Genomic DNA, 21,680 nt, shown 5'->3' with positions numbered 1-21,680 from the left:
AAGGTTGAATCCCAAGACAGACCAAGGCGCCCAGATGAGACTGCTGTCCTATCAAGGCTGTCAGCATGATGGTGGGGGTGGTGGCGAAGGGCTCCCACAGACAGCGGAGCTGTGCGTGTTCATCTATGCAAGGCACATGGGCATCAGGAGCACTGTGTTCTTACTTGCCTGTCATTTATCATGTTTGCTCATTCGTTCATGATTGACTAAAATATGTACCAAGGCCCAACTAGAGGGCAGACACTATGCGAGGCAATTCTGAGTAAGACAAGAGGTGCCCTGTCCTCATAGAGTTTATATTCTGGCCGTAAGGCACCCAGTGAAATAAGCAATAATAGTAAGGTGTGCTGTGTGCCACCGCTGGGAAAGAATGGGGAATTGTGGGGTCTCATGGCAGAGCTGGATGTCAGGATAAGGGAAGCATAAGCTGGTTCCCAAAGGAAGCTCAGAAGCATTCTGTGAAGGGATAAAGGGGCAAGACCAAACAAACGGTATAAAGAGCAGGTGCAGGGTTCTGAAGGTGAGAAAGACCATGGCAAAATTTAGGAAACTTACAACGTAACTAGAGGGTGAGGGCAGAGTCAGGGAGACAAGGGAGATGGGAGACTAGAGGTGCAAGGCTAGGGCCTGAATGTTGTGGGCTTTTGGAAAATGACTATCTTTCATTCAGCCTTAATTTCCTCTCCAGTACCTGCCATTGAGGCATCTCCCCAGGGAACTAAAGGGATTCCAAGATCAAGTCTATAAGATAGGACAGGGAGCCCAGAGCCTTCATATCCAAGAGAACAAAATGGGGTGGGGAGGCCATGAGGCAGACAAATGACAAGTGTGGACAACCAGTGAGCTGTGAAGTAATCCACTTCCTCTATGAATGTGTGCACACTCACACATTCGTATACATACACCCCAGACACACACCAGTACTGATATCCCACACACACACAAACAGATGCATGCTTGATGAAGAAATGATGCAAGCTCACCAATCCAAGTGTAAATGCAGTGCTGTCGCCCTTATTTTTCAGACACAGAATCACTCCAGACTCCTTTTTCCCCAGTCCAATTAATCAATCCCACCACATCCCTTCGAGGTAAGACAGGAGCCAGAATTATCCATCTTAATTGCACAAGGAAGAAAACGAAGGCCTAACACAGGATGAGGGCTCCCCAAGGTCATCTAGGGAATTACTGCTATGGCTAGGGCTAACAGCCAGGCTGTAGCCTGATTCATCCCCTTCTACCAGGCAGATTTTTAGGGAAGCAGATTCGATTTAGGTGAGAGAAGAACATGGCACACGGGGACAGAAGGTATTCCCCAGCGTCCAGGACTTGACAAAGGTGTTTGCTTCTCAGGGAAGGGGAGATATAAGGCGGGGAAGCCAGTCATGACTCCAAACAAAGCATGCCCTGCAATTCCAGGCCTGTGCTCAGGAAGACCCTCATCCCTTACACAGCCTGTCATCTTCCACAAATGGACACACGAGTTCCATGGCTGAGATTTCTCACTCAACTGCTTGGGCAAAGAGAGATGGGAAGGACTCCATCCCCACCATGCCTTCCCCCCAACCCCTGCTTCCCTGAAAGGGAGCAACTGCTGGCTCCCAGCTCCAAGCAGGACAGAGACTGACAGGCTGACCACCTCCTGCTGGCCCGCAAGCCTGTCCAGTGGCCCCTGAGAAGGGCCGAGCTGCCAGACGCAGGAGGTGAGGTAAGATCAGATCCTGCTTGCAGGAGGTAACCGGACCCCGGCTCTCCTTCTTGTCTTAGGCTATTTTTAAAAGCGGCTGAGAGGGGCCCAGGCCATGGGCTGGTGGAGGGCGGGGGGTGTGGGGGGGTGGGGTGGTGGTCAGTGAGATTACCTTTGCCATGGCTCCGTAAATAAGTCTGCCCCAGAAAGATGAGCCTGAGCAGGCACACCAGCAGGCCCAGCATTCAAGACAAGATTGATGGCCCTGGGTGCAGAAGAGCAGCCACTAGACAGCAATTCATCCTGCTTAAAAACGCCATGCCTCCTGCCACCGTGGCTCAGAGAAGGGAGCGGTCAGGCAGCGGCTTGGCAGGGAATGTGATAAAACTCACATGTATGTCTAAATACACAAGTCTAGGGTTTGGGGTGAGGGGGTTGTTTTGTTTTTAGGAGGTCAGGTTCTCGAAGGCAACCACCAAGGAAAAAAGATGCAGAAATGAAAGGGAAGCCCTCTTCCTCTTGCCCCATAGCTGTGCCCACCCCGGTGGCCTGCCCAGATGGTGTCCCTTCAGAGCCAATGGAGGCGGGGGTAGTGTGCTCGGTGGTTCAGCAAGGGGAGAATCTCACAGAATCAGGTGTGAGAGGCAGAAGAGAAGAAAATCTGAAAATGGGAAAGCTACAGATGGTTATTCCAGGAACACAAAAGCAGAAACAAAACCCCAAACAAGGCCTGGAAGGTCATGGAAATGACAAGTTGGTATCCGAGGGGAACCTGAGGGTCAGGTAATCCGGTCACATTTTTTAGGATATAAGTCATCTATGCATCTAGAATGGGCCTCCATTAAGTATGAAAGACAGCAAGCACCTGGCTAACATTAGACCTTAAGCTGCACCTCACCCCACTGCCAGCAAACCCAGGAGAAAGGACATAAGTAGCTCCTTGTCATTTCACTCCCCAGTTCACCCTCAAGTTCCTAAGAAGCTTCTCCCAACCCACCAGACCCTTGTCAAAGTGGAGGTGGGGCTTCTCTGGCCTGTGTGACTCTGCCTGGGAAAGCCCACCTTCCCTGTCCATTTGCCTATCTCAGTGGGGCAGGCCTGTCTCCCAATGTGCAGTCCAGAGGCTCGCCCTCACCTGCTGAACTTCTGCCACTAAGGCCAGGTTATATTTTGATCAGCATGGGTTCCTAGAAGACTTGCCCACAGCTCAGAACGGAGCTGAAAGCTCATCTGATCGTACAGGGCACTCACTCACAGAAGGAGTGCCTTCTTGGTAAATGGATTTCACAATATCACCGCCACAGCTCATAGCTCCACCCTTCACTTTGTGCCCAGGACCTCATCCGCTTCCGAGATCGGGTGTTAGTCTCAGAATCTCAGCCTCACATGCTATGCCCAGGTAATCCCTGGGGCAGCTGGGACCCCAGCAAGTGGCAGCAGTGGCAACAGCAGCAGCAGCTGCTTCTCCCCCACCTGCAGGGTGCTGCCGGAGCCCTAGCTAGAGCTCGCTTCAGGCTTCCTGCAGCACTGAGCAGGAGGCTGGATGCACTGCCCTTTTCTTCACCACCCCATCTCCTCTTCCCTGGGCTGCTTAGATGAGAAGCAACAAAGCCCAAAGGTCTACTTCAGGAGTGGGAAATGGGGGAGGGGGGAACACAGGGTGATGCTGTTCTTCCTTCACAGGGTCACAAGTCACAGGCTGTTGCAAAGGCTTAGATGGAGTCTTCCTTAAACAGAGAATTTGGACCCATTCTACCTTTAACTTTCCCTCTAGTTGTAAGGTTGGACTTTTCACTTGCTTCCTATTTTGTCCTGCCCCTTGATGCTACGCCAAACCTGCTTTTAACATATTTTGATACTATGGCAATCCAGGTCAGGAGATTAAATTCTGAAGTCTCCCTGGTAACTTCCCTGCCAGTGCATTTACTAAAACAGAACACCCTCCTACTCCATCTGATCATAATCTCACTGCATATTCCCAGATACCTTAAAGAGCAAATACATACTAAAACAGCGTGAGAACCAATGAGACGCCCAGTACAGAGTACACTAAATCTATCTTAAACCTTAATCTCCTCCTACCCCCAAGCTCTAGTCTAGCACCTCCATCTGTCTACCAGATATCACTACCTAAAAATTATAGCTCAGTCTCAATATGGCTAAGTCTGAGAACATGGCTCCCAGGACAGAACAGGGGAGTTTCTGGACCATGGGGTGACAGTGAGGCCCAGTGAGGTAAGCATGCCACCTGTGGGTGACTTTTCCAGCAGAGGGGGACACCATCGGCAGTGCCAGGACCAAGCTGCTTCCCCTCCCCAGAGCACATGCTGCTTTTCCACGCTCTGCAGTTCCCATCCCAATCTGCCCTGGCCACCAGTCCATCAGTGGCAGAGTATAGTTAGGTGTTCTTAAAGGGTCAAGATTCCTATCCAGGGTTGCCAGCTTCAAGGATCCCCATGTACTTGCAATACCCTGGCCATTCGAGTCCACAGCTGTTTGGTGAGGCCTTACCCAGACCCGTCTGCTCCAGTTTCTGTCACTAGGCAGGGACTTTAGGCCCACATGTCACAACTTGTCCACTCTCATCATGGAAAAATCTCCTACTAAGAACTGGCTCCAGTTATGCTGCAGCTGCTGGAATGGGAGTGGGGGTATGGTGGGATCATGATCCCAACAGTTCTTATAGGGATTTGGTTGGAGAACAGGTGCAGCTTAGCACTGATAGAGGGCTGATAGGGCAATCCCTACATCTTAACAGCATCTATCAGCACCTCACGTCCTACACAGAGGCAAATGTCCACTGGGAGTGATTAAAGAAGACAGGAGAAATGATACTTTTAGTATACATAGTTTTCAAAGACTATCCTCTACTGGGAATCTTGGGCTCAATATCTATCTACATTTACAGAAAACTGTTACAACCCAGTCCTACCTCTTATCTTTACTAACTCACTTCTTTCAGGATAACTACTGGCTTCCTCTCCCAGAATAAGTAATATTCTATGGTATTTGAATGAAAAGTTGAATGCCCAATTTATTTTCTTCCACAAAGACTTTTCCAGAATACTCACAGTGGCCCCTCTCTTGTTTTTTAATGGTTATTTTTGAGAGAGACAGAGACAGAGAGACAGAGTGTGAGCAGGGGAGGGGCACAGAGAGAGACAGGGAGAGAATCTGAAGCACGCTCCAGGCTCTGAGCTGTCAGCACAGAGCCCGAGGTGGAGCTCGAACTCATGAACCATGAGGTCATGACCTGAGCTGAAGTCAAACACTTAACCCACTGAGCCACCCAGGTGCTGCATGACCTTTCTCTTCTTCAGTGAAAATTGTCAGGGAGGTAGTAAGATCTCAATTTTGGAGGTGGTTAAAAGTAAGTTGAAATAATAGATTTGAAATAATCATTGAGATATTTCTAATGAAGTAATTGATTCAGAAAAATATAAAAAAATAAGATAATTATATAAGTCAATGGAGAATTATACAATACAATCAAGCTCCCAATGCTTGAATTCACTGATGAATCTTAGTCTCATTAAGAATAGGACAGCTAGATACTGGGTGTCTCCTGAGATGATACAATATGAAGGAAATCATGACCATTGACATTCTTGTCAAAAAAGTTAACCTCAATCTGATCAATCCTTAGAGTTAAGTTCCCATTACAGGAATTATAGGAAACCAAAAGACAGGTTAAATGACAACATGAGGAAGCAAGAGACAGACCCACAAGATGGGACATTCTGCAGACAACTGCCTCCACTTCCTCAACAAGTCAATGGCATTAAAACAAACAAAAAAGGAGGTGAAAATAGGAACTGTGTAGATCAAAAGAGACTTAAAGATGTAATAACTAATACAATGTGTACCTCATTTGGATCTTGATTCAAGTGCTACCAAAACACATTTGGGGGACAAACAGGGACATCTGAATTATAGACTCAATATTGGATGATAACCAGAAATTATAGTTAATTATGTTAGGTGTGATCATGGCATTGTGGTTATCTAAGAAAATAAATGTTCTTTAGACATGCTGAAGAATGTACAGGGGGACAGGTCATGCCATCTGGGATTTACTTAAATATGCTTTAGCAAAGTGGGGAAGAGATGAAGTAGGAAGTCCCTACTAACTGCTGACTTTGGATGATTTACACATGGGGGGTTCATGACGCTATTCTACTTTGGTTATATGTATGAAAATTTGTACAATAAAAATGTTCATTTATTATTAAAATTAAATTTTGTCAATTTTATTTAAAACAGTCATATGCCCTAGGTACAACTGGAACATAGAATAAACGTCAACTCCTTTACCATGCCCAGTGTGGTCTGGCTTCTGCCTCCCTCTCCAAGCTCATCTCCCCATACTCACTAGATGCAACCTGCAAACCTTTCAGTTCTTCCAACCTGCCATTTCTTCCCCAGTTCAGGCTCTGGTGCATGCTGTGCCTTTGGTCTGGGATACTTTCTGGACCACCTTTGCATGTTTGGCCCTTCAGGTCTCCTCTTAGATATCATCCCCTTGTGGGAGACCTCCTGAGCACCCTGTCTCAGGTAAATCCTTTGTCAGCTTCAGTCTGTGCATCCTGCTTGACCCCTTCCTAGCACTCATCGTAACAGTAATTACTCATACATCTATCGGTTTGTGTTTTTGCTTCCTCCTGCATAGACTATAGGTTCCTCACAGGCACCAGCCATGTTAGTCCTACTCATGATTATATTAAGGTGCTTAGCTTTGCGCTCGGGACACACGGTCATTGAATCAATATTCTCCTCTTAGGGACCAAAGCTCAAGCTCTGGAACCTCTTTAAACCCCTCTGTCCCACCATATTCCCTGATCCAAGCACTACTTATTAGGCACTTATTTATTCATCACCAAAGCCAGTCATTATGCCTCTTTACAGTGTCTTCCTTTTGTCATTCCTTTATGTTCTAAAGCCTCTATTTCACTTGAGGCCCTTATGACTTCCCACCTGGACTTGTGTAATGGTCCATCTCTGTCGAGGCTTGACCCCTTCAATCTATCCGGAATGGCCCTTTTCATGACTACATGCCTCTACTCTGTAACAAGACCATCACACAGTCTACCAAAGCCCCACACTGTCCAGTGCTGAGCTCATACTTTCTCTTATGCTAAGTCTGCTCCAAACAGGAAGGTACACATGTCTCCCAACCCCCACCACTGTGTCAGATGCCTCTAAAACTGTATTTGTGCCACACTCCACATGCTGAAATTTAGGCATCTCTCCTCTCTCCTGGCAATTTAAAACAACTTTCAAACATTTAGAAGCACAATATACAACATCGTCCTGGAATCTGAGGTGAGGTCACCTTTCTCCTCCTACCCAACCCCATGGATTATTCACTGCCTGTACATCCAAGTGGAGAGGACAACGGAGATGGGCTCAGGGAATGCTGATGGTGACCTATGCACAGACTTCCCCTTTTCAGTGCCACATCCTCCTGAATCTCATTGCTATTTTCAAGTGAGGCCAGATCTTCGTTGTCTTGCCTTCTGTCCATCCTTCCAATCTTGGGAGGAAGATGAATCTTTAGTTTTTTCTCCCATCCATCTTCATTTTAACATGCTCAAGTCTTTCCCATCTTAAATAAAACTCTTACTTGCCATATTTTCTCTTCCTCTCAGAGTCAAATTTCCTGACAAATGTGCTAAGAATATGAACAGGTGACTTACGAAAGAGGAAATACAAAAGACTAAAAGCCTATGAATAGATACTCAAGGTTATTACTGACCCAAAAAATACAGATTAAAGCAAGAAAGAGATCCTATAGGCAAACATTATCAAGCTGAATAATGTGAAGTGTAGATGGTGATATGCAGAGTGGGAACCTTGTACCCTGCTGGTAGGAGTGTGAATTGGCCTAGCCATTCCAGAGGGCATTCTGCCAGTTCTCAGGAGGCAGGTTACATATCTGCAACTCTGTTCCTGGCCTTATAGACCAAAGAAATTCTCGTGAAGGTCTGAAAGGGGTCATGTGCAAGGATGTTCACTGCAATATTGATTATGGGGGGTGAGTGGGCAGGTAGAAATAACCTGTGTGTCCCTTGCTGGGGGATGGACAGTAAAATGTAGTGAATGCACACATTGAAGACACATGGCAGCACTGGAGAATCTTAAAAACACAGTGATGGATAAAATAAATAAGAAACATAATAAGATCTATAACACACCACTGAAAAAAATTTTAAATACATACAAAACAATACATATAAGAGCATATTACAAACAAGAGGCAAACTCTTAAACACATGAAAATGGCCACCTCTAGATTGGAATGAGGGGAATGGAGAAGGTAAAAGAAAATAAAAGGAAATCAACACCAAAAAAACCCCAAACAATCCGATTAAAAAATGGGCGGAGGACTGGAGTAGACATTTTTCCAAAGACGACATACAGACATATGAAAAGATGCTCAGCATCACTCATCACCAGGGAAATGCAAATCAAAACCACAATGAGAAACCACCTCACACCTGTTAGAATTGCTGAAATCAAGAAAGACAACAAACAAGTGTTGATGAGGATGTGAAGGATGTGGAGGAAACTTGGGCACTGTTGCTAGGAATGTAAACTTGGGCACTGGTGCAGCCATTGCAGAAAACAGTATGGAGGTTCCTAAAAAAATTAAAAATAGAAATGCCATATGATCCAGTAATTCCACTATTGGGTATTTACCCAAAGAAAACAAAAACACTAACTCAAAAATGCATATGCATCCCTATGTTTACTGCAGCATTATTTATAAGAGCCGAGATGTGGAAGCAATCCAAGTATCTATCAATAGACAAATGGATAAAGAAATGTCACACACACACACACACACGACTATGAAACAGCCATAAAAAGGATGAGATTGCACCATTTGAGACAACATGGGTGGACCTGGAGGTATTAGGCTAAGTGAAATAAGACTGAAAAAGACAAATATCATCTGATTCATCTCATAAATAGAATCTAAAAAAAATGAGTAAACAAGCAAAAAGCAGAATCAGAACTCTCAATACAGAGAATAAACTGGTTGCCAAAGGGGAGGGAGGTGGGGGCTTGAGCAGGATGGATGAAGGGGAGAGGGAGGTAGGCCTCCAGTTACAGAAGGAGTAGGTCACAGGAATTAAGAGCAGAGCGTGGGGAGTGCAGTCAGTGATATTGTGACAGCAAAGTAATGAGACAGATGGTAGCTATACTTATGGTGAACATAGCATAATGTATAAACTTGTCAAATCACTGAGTTGTGCACCCGAAGCTAATGTAACATTGTGTGTCAACTATACTTAAATTTAAAAAAGACTTGTTAAAAAAATAAAAGAAAAAAGAAAAGTCAGTCAATCAACCATGAACCAACCAGGAGAGGGGCCTTTCCCTAGAAAATGAGATGATAAACTGAGATGTATAATAACCTCTGCTCCTAAGGTAAATATAGATATAGTATATTTACATTCCTGAGAACTTCCTCATCTATACGACACTCACTCTTCAATTCACTGAAATCTGGTTTCCCCCATTCACTTCATGAAACTATTCTCTCCAAAGGTCACTGACACCTCCCTTCCTTGTTGATTAAAATCATAGATGCTTTTCAGGTCTTATCTCGACTTCTCAGCAGCATTAAGCTCTGTTGGTCATTCAAAAAATTTCCTGAAGTTGCATCCTTATCTTCCAGGACATACTCCTTGTCCTCTCTGAACCTTCTTGTCCTTTCTCCTTAGTCTGCTCGGTGGGCTATTCTTCCTGTATCTCTCACTTGGATGGGATGTTCCCCAGAGTTCAACCCTGGGTCCTCTTCTCCTTCTTCCTCTGTCTACACACTCTTTTAGGCTATTTTGTTCACTCTCATGACATCACGACCTGAATTACCATCTCATGCTAATGGCTTCTGAATCTATCTCAATTACTATCCATCAATCCAATTGTCTTCCAAACATTCACCTGGAAGACCCACAGGCCCCTTACACTCAACATGATCCCCAGCTGAAAATATGACCATCCCTGTCCCAGTCTTTCCTGTCATGTTTCTCATTCGCCAATATCCCAATGGTCCAAACCAAATGCTGGGATCATGTTCTACCCCTCTTTCTTTCCCAGTATCTCACTAACTCATTCCCCTCAATGTCTCTCAAATCTCTATTCTCTGTCTCTACTTCTCCTCCTCACTTCTGGCAACCATCATCTTAGGTCTAATGGTGTCCTTTTGATTTCTTTGGATCTATATTTTCCCTTTTGTCTATTGTATCAATCTACCCTCTATACTATAGCTAGAAATATTATCTTAGAATACAAATATGATGATATCATTTCTATAATAGCTCTTCTTTATCTTGGAAGAAAGTTTAAAACCCATAAAAAATTGAGGTCAAAGCCCTTCATGATCAATCCCTTCACTGAACACCATTTCCATCCAAACCTTCTTCCCAACTTCCCCAGTCTTACATCCCCACCATAATGAACTCTATTCGGATCCCTGGTTCTCTCTGGCCATGTTATTTGCACATACTAAGCCCAGAAAACTCTCCCTCTCCTTTGGAATAATTTCTTGTCTTTCAGAACTTATCTTAGTCATCACTTCTTTCAAGAAACTTCCCCATCTCCACCACCATCCCCTGCAGCTGTGGGAGGCAGGGGTGATTCTTCTAGGTTCCCATCACACTCAGGGCTCATGTTCATCAAAGTGCTTAACTATGTTGTAGGATGATAATCTATTTCTCTTCTTTCCCAATAGACTGTATGCTGCTTGAAGTCAGGGACAATCCCTATTCATTCTTTTTATCCCAATAGCCTAGCATACAGCCAAATGTGTGAAATGAGGCTACTGAATGTTGAAAAAATAGATGAAAACTGAGAAATGTAGAGCACTGCTACTTAAGAGGTTAAGGATGGCTCCTGCTGAGGACACACCATTTGGAGTCTCATTTGAAGGTGAAGGTAAAGAGGGGGCTGGGAATGTGGCATGTAGCAGCAGTTGCATGGATTCAAGCCAGGCATCAATGCCCTGATGTTGTCACTGTTGCCCCTGTCTCAACCATACATTCCTGCCATCTCCTCCTTTTTGGCTGGAATGTAGTTGCACAAGGGGTGGACAGTGGCCCAAGCTCCTCCTAATGTCTACAAATCTTGACACTCTTCAGAGTAGCTCTGACTCAACCATGCCTCAATTTCCTCACACAAAACATTGATGAAAGCAGCAGCTTCTCACCCAGAATTCCTCTAGACAGAGAAGTCCTACCCCACTTAGCTGGGAAGTCTTTTATTTATTCTTTCTGGAGTCACAGAAATGTCAGTCACAGAATGGTTTCTATCCATAATCTCCGCCACACAAATGAAAAGAGCTATTTTAAAAGTTGGACCTATAAATAATATATAAGATATGGGTGCCAATTTAATTATTCATTCATGTTGGAGCTTTTAAAATAATTAAATAAAAATTAACCTTTTAAAAGGTACTCAGGCCCACAAAGACTCCTGAGAGAATGGATGCTGGCCAGAGAATTGCCCCACCCTTGGCCAGGACACAAGGCTGACACAATGAGACCATCTTCTGGAGACATAAGGGAAGTTGCCTGCAAGGGGCAGCTCTAGTCTTACAGCAAAGACAGTGCAGCCTCTTCAGGCCAGGCAGAGCCAGTTCTCAATGTGTATAACCTCTTAGGCCTGCAGAGAGAGCACCTCTCAGCCACTATAATCTATTAAGCCCCTTCCCCGGGCTCTGCTGATAGACAAGCACCAGATGCTACATCATGTAGTCATTCTGCTGCCCACAGTCCTCAGGAAAAACGCTTGGCCCTTGGTAGGACTGTGTAGCAAAGCCCAGGGTTAGGACGGGAACCTGTAATTTATTAAGATCTTCATGCAGATTGGGGCGCCTGGGTGGCTCAGTCGGTTAAGCGGCTGACTTCGGCTCAGGTCATGATCTCACGGTCCGTGAGTTCAAGCCCCGCGTCGGGCTCTGTGCTGACAGCTCAGAGCCTGGAGCCTGTTTTGGATTCTGTGTCTCCCTCTCGCTGACCCTCCCCCATTCACGCTCTGTCTCTCTCTGTCTCAAAAATAAATAAACATTAAAAAAAATTAAAAAAAAAGATCTTCATGCAGATTGCTCCATTTAATACCTACCCCCACTCACAACTGTTAAATATTATTGTAATTACTATTATTATTGTTTCCATTTTATCAGAAGACCTGAGCTGAAATCCTAACTCCTGAGTTGTGTGTTCTTCTGTAAGTCACTGAACTACTCTGTACCTGTTTCCCCATCTGTAAAATGAGGAAAAGACCCTGTGTTTCTGTGTCAGAGACTGCTTGGGTCTACCAATGTCTGATTTCTACTCTTTCTACAGACAGCTTGGAGGCATCCTCCAGTCACCTTGTGGCTGGGTATGATTGTGTGATTAAATGAGCAGAAGTGACATGCAACACTTCAAGGTCTTAGCCATAAAAATCTTCCCATAATTGTCTTATTCTTTGCTAAATTCCTAGAACCTAGACTACTAGGCCAAGATGGAAGGAGTCTGACTACCTGAACAACTGTGGGGAAGCAAAGCTTCTGCCTCAGTTTATAACCATTTACTCACATATGATGTGAGCAAGAAATAAAATTTTATTTTACAGTTCTTTATTAGAGCTGTTAGGGTACCCTAATTAATATATCCACCACTTATCACAGAAAGCTGTTGTACACATTAAATGAAGTTACATAGGAGTGCCTGGGTGGTTCAGTCGGTTAAGCGTCTGACTCTTGATTTTGGCTCAGGTCATGATCTCATGGTTGGTGAGATCAAGCCCCACATTGGGCTCTGTGCTGGCAGTGCAGAGCCTGTTTGGGATATATTCTCTCTCTGTCTCTCTCTCTCTCTCTCCCTTCTTCTCTCTCTGCTCCTCCCCTGCTTGCATTCTCTCTCTCTCCAAATAAATAAACTTTAAAAATGAAAAAAAAATACATGAAGTTACATGAAAATGATGTTACAACTGTATAATACCCCAAGGTATTATTACTTACAAGTAATATACAGTATCTCCTTGTATCAGGTTTGTGGGTCTGCTCAATATGCATGCTCTCATAGCAAAAATGAAAGTGTATAGTAGGTGGAGTCTATTGTCATTACCCTATTACTCCTTCTGCAACTCTCTTTCCCTTTCACCCCTGTCTTAAGCATCCATGTTCTCTTAACCTCCCTTGATGCCAGGTACCTCCACTGAGTTGAATGATCTAACTTAATTCCCTATCATTATAAATTCCTCACAGGGAAGCCATTTTCACCTTGGAGGTCCTTGCACTTGGTAGGTACTCATTTAGTACATGTTAATTGGATGAAACAGATGTATCTACTTTCCCAAGGTGCCAGACTAGCCCTCCCAGGGAACACATCTTAGTAAGGGCCTTATGGAAATGTAATATCTTACCCAAAGGAGGGCTATGAAAGAGACAATTTAGGAGCCAAACCAGGCCAGTGGGTTTTAAATAGTTGGTCAGACAGACTACTCAGCACTTCCAAATCATGCAAGAGAATCGACTGTGTACTGTATCTACAGGAGCCGGATCTGCCAATAGCGTCCCTGAAAAGTATAAACTTAACCCAACATAAAACTTGTGCTAGGAGACAGACCCTGGGCTGAGAGAAGGAGCTGTCCAAGGTTAAGGAATGTGGAGAGAAGGGGGTCAGCATGAAGCCCATATTTCCTGCCTTCTAGAGTTATACTCAGACCTCTTAGCCTCACTGCTGTCCTGGCCATAACCAAGGACTTTGATGAATTTCCAATCCTATTCTAGTATCTTGTATTTGACACAGCATTAAGGCAAGCATTCATAAATAGGTTGACATTATTCATTAATTCCACAATTTTTTATTGAATAGCACCCTACAAAGCTATAAAATACTTAGGTAGAAATAAAATGTGTGCAAAATCTATAGGCTGAAAGTTCAAAACACTGATGAAAGAAGTTAAAGATCTAAATAAATGGAGAGATATATCATGCTCATTGATTGAAAGATTCAAAATGATTAAGATGTCAATTTTCCCCAAACTGATCTACGTATCAATGCAATACCAGGCAAAATCTCCATAGAATTTTTTTGTGTGTGGAAATCAACAAGCTGATTCTAAAATTTCCATGGCAAGACAAAGAAAATAGAACAGCAAAATCACTTTGAACAAAATGACAAAACTTGAGGACTCACATGACCTGATTTTAAGATTTATCACAAAACTACAGTCATCAAGATAGTATAGTATGACAAAAGGATAGGCCAATAGGTCAATGGAATAAAGTCTAGAAATAGACTGACATATATGGGGAAAATGATTTTTGACAAAAATACAAAAACCATTTAATGGAGAAAGATAGCCTTTTCAACAAATGGTGAACTAGATATCATATGACAAAGAGAATGAACCTTGGTATGAACCATACCTCATAGCACAAACAGAAATTAACCCAAAATGGATTATAGACCTAAGTGGAAAACCTGGACTTCCAGAAAAAAAACTTTTAAAAACAGGAGAAATCTTTGTAATGTTGGGTTACATAAAATATTTTAGGTATAATACCAAAAGTATAACCCATAAAGAATCAGGTATCCTAAAAGAAAAAAGCTGATAAATTTGGTCACCAAAAGTAAAAATGTCTGCTCTTCAAAAGACATTGTTAAGAGAAAGAAAACACAAGTTTCAGACTGGGAGAAATTATCTGAAACACATATCTGATAAAGGACTTTTACCTAGAATACATAAAGAACTCTCAATTAAAAAACAAGACCTCAGGGGTGCCTGGGTGGCTCAGGCAGTTGAGCATCTGACTTTGGCTCAGGTCATGATCTCTTGGCTCATGAGTTCAAGCCCTGCATCGGACTCTCTGCTGTCAGTGCAGAGCCTGCTTCAGATCCTCTGTCTCCCTCTCTTCTCTTCTTTCTCAAAAATAAACAAAAAAATTAAAAAAAAAAACAAGACCTTGATTACAAATGACCAAAAGATTTATACAAATGTTTCATCAAAAAAAGAGATACGGATGGCAAATAAACACACGAAAAGATGCTCAACTTCATTTGTCATTAGGAAAATTCAAATTAAAACCACAATAAGATACTACTACATACCTATTAGAATGTGGTTTTTTAGGGGCGCCTGGGTGGGTGGGTCGGTTGGGCGTCCGACTTCGGCTTAGGTCATGATCTCACGGTCCGTGAGTTCGAGCCCCGCGTCGGGCTGTGTGCTGACAGCTCAGAGCCTGGAGCCTGTTTCAGATTCTGTGTCTCCCTCTCTCTCTGCCCCTCCCCTGTTCATGCTCTGTCTCTGTCTCAAAAATAAATAAACGTTAAAAAAAAATTTAAAAAAAAGAATGTGGCTTTTTAATGCTATTAAAACACCATTGACTATATTCCCTATGCTGTACTGTACTTTTCATCCCTGTGACTTATCCATTCCATAACTGGAAGGCTGTGCCTCACATTCCCCTACACCCATTTTACCAATCTCCCAACCCACCTTCCCTCTGGCAGCCATCAGTTTATTCTCTGTTTTTATGGGTCTGTTTCTGTTTTTATTTGTTTTGTTTTTTTTTTAGATCTCACACATAAGTGAGATCATATGGTATTTGTCTTTGTCTCATCCATCCATGTTGTTGCAAATGGCACAATCTCATTCTTCTTTATGGCTGAGTGGTATTCCATTGTATACATATACCATTCATCTATCGATGGGTTCTTGGGTTGCTTCCATATCTTGGGTGATGTAAATAATACTATAACAAACTTAGGGGCACATATGTCCTTTCAAATTAGTGTTTTCCTTTTCTTTGGGTAAATACCTATAGTGGAATTACTGGATCACATGGTATTTCTCTTTTTAACTTTTTGAAGGAAACTTCATACTGTTTTCCACAGTGGCTATACCAGTAGAATGGTTTTTAAAGATAAAAACTGACAATAACAAGTGCTGTTCAGTATGCAGAGCAACTAATCTCTCAAACATTGCTGGTGGGATTGCAAAATAGTACAGACACTTTGAAAAAGAGTTTTTCAGTTTCTCATAAAATTAAATATACATATACCATAAGACCCAGTGATCCTATTTGTAGAAAGGAAGGAAGGAAGGAAGAATAAACTTCTTTATTCATAATGTCCCCAAATTGGAAACAACCTAAATGTTCATTAGCTGGCGAACAGATAAACCAACTGTGGTACATTCACACAATATTCAGTGATAAAAAAGAATTGACATACATATAACATGAATGAATCACAAATGCATTATGCTATGTGAAGGAAGCTGGACTCAAAAGGCTACATACTACATTATTCAATTTATGTGGCATTCTGGAAAGGGCAGAATTATAAGGACAGAAAATCAATCAGTGGCTGCCAGGGGTTAGGGTCAGGGAAAGGGACTGACAACAAAGGGCATCAGGGAATTCTTGGGGGGGGGGGGGTGACTGTGGTGGTGCTTAAATACTGCATGCATTTGTTACACTTACAGAAATGGACACGGAAAAGAGTGAATTTTACTGTATGTAAATTATACCTCAATAAACCTAAAAACAAAACATTAAGACTAAAATTATAGGGGCGCCTGGGTGGCGCAGTCGGTTAAGCGTCCGACTTCAGCCAGGTCACGATCTCGCGCTCCGTGAGTTCGAGCCCCGCATCGGGCTCTGGGCTGATGGCTCAGAGCCTGGAGCCTGTTTCCGATTCTGTGTCTCCCTCTCTCTCTGCCCCTCCCCCGTTCATGCTCTGTCTCTCTCTGTCCCAAAAATAAATAAACGTTGAAAATAAAATAAAATAAAATTATAAACAAATAAAAACACTAAAAGCAATTACTTATTGAGTATGTACCTACTATGTACAGATCTTTGTTATGAACTGCTCTGATAATAATGATGTAAGATGATTAGTATAATTTATTTTGAAATGAGAGGTTTTTCTCAAGCGAGGTAGTAGAATGGAGGGTGCAAGTATGGTGTAGGCATGGATTCTACCCTCAGGCTGCCTAAGATATGGATATAAATAATCATACAATAAGACAGAATTATCTAAGTGTCAAAAGGGAGGCATAAATAAAATGCCATGGGATTTCAGAGGCAGGACAGAATACTGAATGCTGGAGAAATGAGAGAAGTTTTCAAGGAAGAGATGGCATTTAGTGTGGTGCTGATGACAGGGAGTGATGATTTTATTGTCAGGGTAAACAATGTTTATCAGAAAGTCTTCTCATGCAATTTCTCTTTGATCCTAACAACTCTGAGACAGGGGCGGGGGGAGGGGGGACACTATCATGTTAGTTTCAGTTCAACTAAAACTTAGAGATCAAGTTTCTTATTCACACTTGGGTGGCAAAGTCAAGGCTTGAACTTAGGTCTTCTGAGAGTTTGGCTATGCTCTGCTCCATGGTACACCCATCCAGAAGAAAAGCTCTTCCTTCCCATGAGAGAGAGAGGGGTGGGGTGGGGGGCTGCTAATGGCCCATTTCCATCTTAGGATGTCTCCAAGAGAGTGGGCCACTTCTAGCCTTTCTGAATATTGAGAATATCCTACAAGGCTAACATGCTTATTTCAGTCTTTGCTGCATGTGGAATGAGAGCCAACAGAGAGGAGATCTTCTGTGACATTTGTTTAAATTCATGGTTTAAAGGTCTCAAAATATCCTTTATAAATACTAAAAAAGCAAAAGCCTTGAAAGTTATAAAGATAATATTGACTGCTGCAAATGCATGGTCATATACATAACCCTGAAATTGTTTAAGATACAACCCCAGACCTTTAGAGCAAATTAAGTACACTGTGCTCACTCTTAGAGGGGCTCGGTTCTTCAAAAGGAGGCTATTCTAAGAAGCCTCCTTACGACTTGAAGGAGAATACTTGTTCATAAACCTCACCTGGTACAGCCATGACCCACAGAGCCCTTTCTTCATCATTCCCTCATGCATTTGGGAATTCATGTGGCATACACCTCTGAGCTCCTTGCTTTGTGTGCTAACCACTGGGCTAGAGATCATCTTTGTCTAGGGAAGAAACATATCACCAGGGAGATGGCCTCGACATTTTGTTGCTATCTCCAACTTTGTTTTTTGCAAATTTAAAAAATAACAAGACAGTGCCATTGTGCACATCAAGCTAGTTAACCAAGTATTTCCTGAATGGATACTGTGTAAGTGCTTGTATTGAGATGGTCCTTGTCCTAAAGGAGCTTACAGGTAATGTAAACATTCCACATGGGCACAACTGGAGAAACTTTCTCTTTTCTGTGCTCCAGCTTTCTCACCTGGCTAACAGGGCGTGAATTTCTCCAGCTATAAAGCTGTGGCCATCAAATATTTATCGAGAGCTTCGCTGGTGCCAGGCACTGGATTGACAAATACCATTGCATTGAGTGCTCACAGCAAAGCTGTGATGCAGCCGCTCTCATTGTCCCCATTTTATTTTTTTTTTAATTTTTTTTTAAATTTTTTTTTCAACGTTTATTTATTTTTGGGACAGAGAGAGACAGAGCATGAACGGGGGAGGGGCAGAGAGAGAGGGAGACACAGAATCGGAAACAGGCTCCAGGCTCTGAGCCATCAGCCCAGAGCCCGACGTGGGGCTCGAACTCACGGACCGCGAGATCGTGACCTGGCTGAAGTCGGACACTTAACCGACTGCGCCACCCAGGCGCCCCTCATTGTCCCCATTTTATAGGTGAGGAGACCTAGGCATTTGAGGGATCAGTAGTCCCCCAGTCCTTCAGCCAGTAAAGGAGGGAACCAGGATTCAAACCCAGGCAGTGTGGCTCAGAGCCCCTGCTTGACCAGAGTCCTCTGCAGGAAGGAATGTGGACATAAAAGGAGCAGGGTACTTATAAACAGTGTTTAAATCATCTGAGACAGATTCGTCCACATCCAGCTCAACACCAGGCAACAAGAACATCAAGAAAGGCAACAGGAAGGAAAGATGATCTATGCTGGGAGGCCCAAGAGGCCCTGTAGGGTCACAGTTAATTTAACCTTGAGATTTCAGAATATGAATACACCAGGTTTCTAGCCTACATCACACATTTCCTCTGGGGATCTCCAAGCACCTTTTCCCCCAAATCATCAGACACACAGAGAAGACAGGGAAGCAAGGTAGGGTAACTTTCCCAGGACAAAGAAGTGAAGGAAACTGTTCATATCTAATCCCCCAGCTCCCCTCTTAAGTCCCACTCTATTTTTAGGGTCCCTCCTTAACACAACACACATCTATTTACAGAAGAAGGGAAATTCCAATGTGCACAACTGAAGAGGGTTTCTTGAAGAAGGTTTTCCAAAGTGCTGCAGTTTGATAACACTCTCTCATATCTGTTAAAGAGCGTGGCAAATGTTATCATCTGAAAGCACCTGGAGCAAGGATACCCCAGTTCCCAGCACTGTAAATGGGCTACCCACAAGCTTCCAATGACAGCACATCAGCGCCTCACCCTGTAATCAGTCTGAGCTGCTCTGCTCACAAGGTAACTGCTACCACATTCCTCTCTTAAAGAGGCCTGACTCCAAATAGCTTGGCCAGGGCCAGGGGCAGCAAGAGCTGCCAAGTGCTGGCCATTCCTGGGGAGGCATGTGTGTGGCCAGGGCGATGGACACACAAGCCAGAGTAGGTCATCTGAAAGGTACAGAGAAGTGAGTGGTCATTGCTAAAATAGTCTGCAAGCAACTCCAAAAAGCTTGCCACACCTCAACGTTCCCTAGTCTGTGGTGGCAATACTCCTCCATTCAGCAAGGACTTGAACCAGCTTCAGAAAGAACCAGAGGGTATCACACAAGGGATTTGGTGCCAGAAATAGACTAAGGTGACTTTGATCTGGGGAAGTGCACCGGGTGGTGTGGCATAGTGGTTAGGGGCATCTGGGGTTAGACTGCCAGAGATGACTCCAAACTTAGCTGCTCACTAGCCGTATGGCCTTAGGCCATTTATTTCAACTCTAAGCCGCCCTTTATCTATAAAGTGGAGTTAATAATAGCCACCACCTTACAGATTGGTGTTTGGATCAAATGAGATAACGTATTTGGGGTCCTTACCAGAGCACCTGGCACGGAGCACAGCCCTGAATACTTGTATGCCACTAGCACTGTGCCAGGTCTCTTGCTATTTCCACAACTCAGAAGAATGAATCGTTAGCCCCACTTTATGCATCCAGTTTCTCCAGTAATAAACAGCAGTTAGTCCCCACTCTGCTCATGGCACTTAAAAGCTGGGGACGTGTAGAAACTGAGGGATTTTTTTAATGATCAGAAATGTTATCCAGTATTGACATGGCATCTACATGGGTACTGGCCATCTTACCCTTTTGGGGTATCTGTGTAGATCCTCTAAATGTCAGATGACAGATTTCTGAGTAAAACAAGCAGCCTGTGCTTTTGCACTTCTCAAGGCTTTTATGGTGCCAGGAGCAGGCATGAGAGAGCAACCATCTCCCATGATGTCCCAGACACATGCGTACAAGAGATACTCAGGGGGAAGGATGCAGAGCAGTCCTGCTGTTGCTGCTCAAGATTTGTCGTGTGACACCACCCCCTCCTCTATCTTCCCTCCAGTGGAGAGAGAAATGTCTTTACTCCACTGGGGGGAGACAACAAATTAGTGTCTGAATGTTTGCCACAATTTTTCCACAACAAACAAAGCAGTAACTTCCTTACTTTCTCATTTTAACTTGGTCATAGCCTTGTCACAATCTCTAGCTTCTCATCCTAGAAAAAAAAGGGGTGGGAGTGACCTTCTGCTAAGAGTTAGCATGGATTTCAGGCTTGTTCCAAGGGCTGCCTTCTGTGGATGAAGGCAGCCAGCTGTCAAGCCAACCCAAGGAGCTGGGTTCTGAGAGAAGAGTGGATTGGGCATGGAGGGGAATGCTGCCTGGCTCATCTTGGCAGCTTACCCTCTACAGCCAGTTGCAGACTCAGAGAGTATGAGCATCGATCTTCTTTTCTTCACTTATGCTCATGTGCCCTGACCCAAACCGTTCCACCATCACCACTAGCCTCCCATCCTGGAACAGAACTGTTTTAGCCTAGGCAGGACTATTAATTAGGTGTATTTCCTTTCAGCTAACCTAATATGTTTTGTTGGGTTACTTTTAATTATAAAAGTGATGTCTTCTAGGCCTTTAGAAGATCCCAACCAACAACCAAAAAGGTTGCAGTTGAGATCCAACAACGGCAGAGTATATCTATCCTCAAAATGGTGCATCCAAGCTCAGCAGAGAATCCTTATGTGAGTATGTGATGGCTGTGCTTGCCAAGAGCTGCTCAGCAGGAGTCCCAATGTAAAAAGCACTGGCTAGAAACCCAATCTTCTTTATTTTTACAGTTACCTTTGATCACGAGAGCATGAATGCCCTCAGTCATGAACTGTCCACAGCTATTTCCACCCAAATCCTCTCCCTGCACTCCAGGTGGCCAAACCACTGGCTACTCATCTGTGATGGGATCAGGTCCCAACACACAACAGACATTGTTGTACCTTCAACAACAGACATTTGTGGAATACCATCACATAAAACAACAACAAAAACAACAATCATGTCTGTGAGGACTTAGTATATGGCAGGCTCTGTGCTAAATGCCTGGTACACGTAGCTCATTCATTATCGATACACTCCTACGAGTGATTTTCATTTTCTTCATTTTATAAATGAAGAAACTAAAGCTTATAGAAGTTAAGGAACTTGTCCCAGGTCACAGAACCATGAGCGGCAAGGGGTGAAGCGTGACCTATACGTGCCTGCCCCCGATCTGACAGCATAACTTTTGGATGAATTGCTGCTCACGACCATTTTCAACTTTGTTAACGGTCCACTAATTCACATTAACATTTAGCAGGACTTCAATTGAAAAGAAACGAAGATGCTAGGGTTTTCCATAAATACCTCCCATTTATAAAAGTTGGATTTACTATTCTTCCATTCCCCATCCTATTTCTACCAAAAATAGCCAAACATTTCCAAAATACATCCAAACTGCGTTTTGGGGATCCCACCTAAT

At 43.6% G+C, this 21,680-nt stretch overlaps 1 protein-coding gene across 2 annotated transcripts in view; it reads right to left on the bottom strand.

Annotated features, from left to right (window-relative positions):
• Nucleotides 1-21,680, bottom strand: part of SPTB (spectrin beta, erythrocytic) — a 128,741-nt gene that overhangs the window by 69,131 nt on the left and 37,930 nt on the right. The window lies entirely within an intron of this gene.

This window comes from Puma concolor, chromosome B3, assembly GCF_028749965.1.
Source record: "Puma concolor isolate L17-30 chromosome B3, mPumCon1.1.hap2, whole genome shotgun sequence".
Classification (NCBI taxonomy): domain Eukaryota; kingdom Metazoa; phylum Chordata; class Mammalia; order Carnivora; family Felidae; genus Puma; species Puma concolor.
This window is presented reverse-complemented; position numbering and strand designations above follow the sequence as displayed.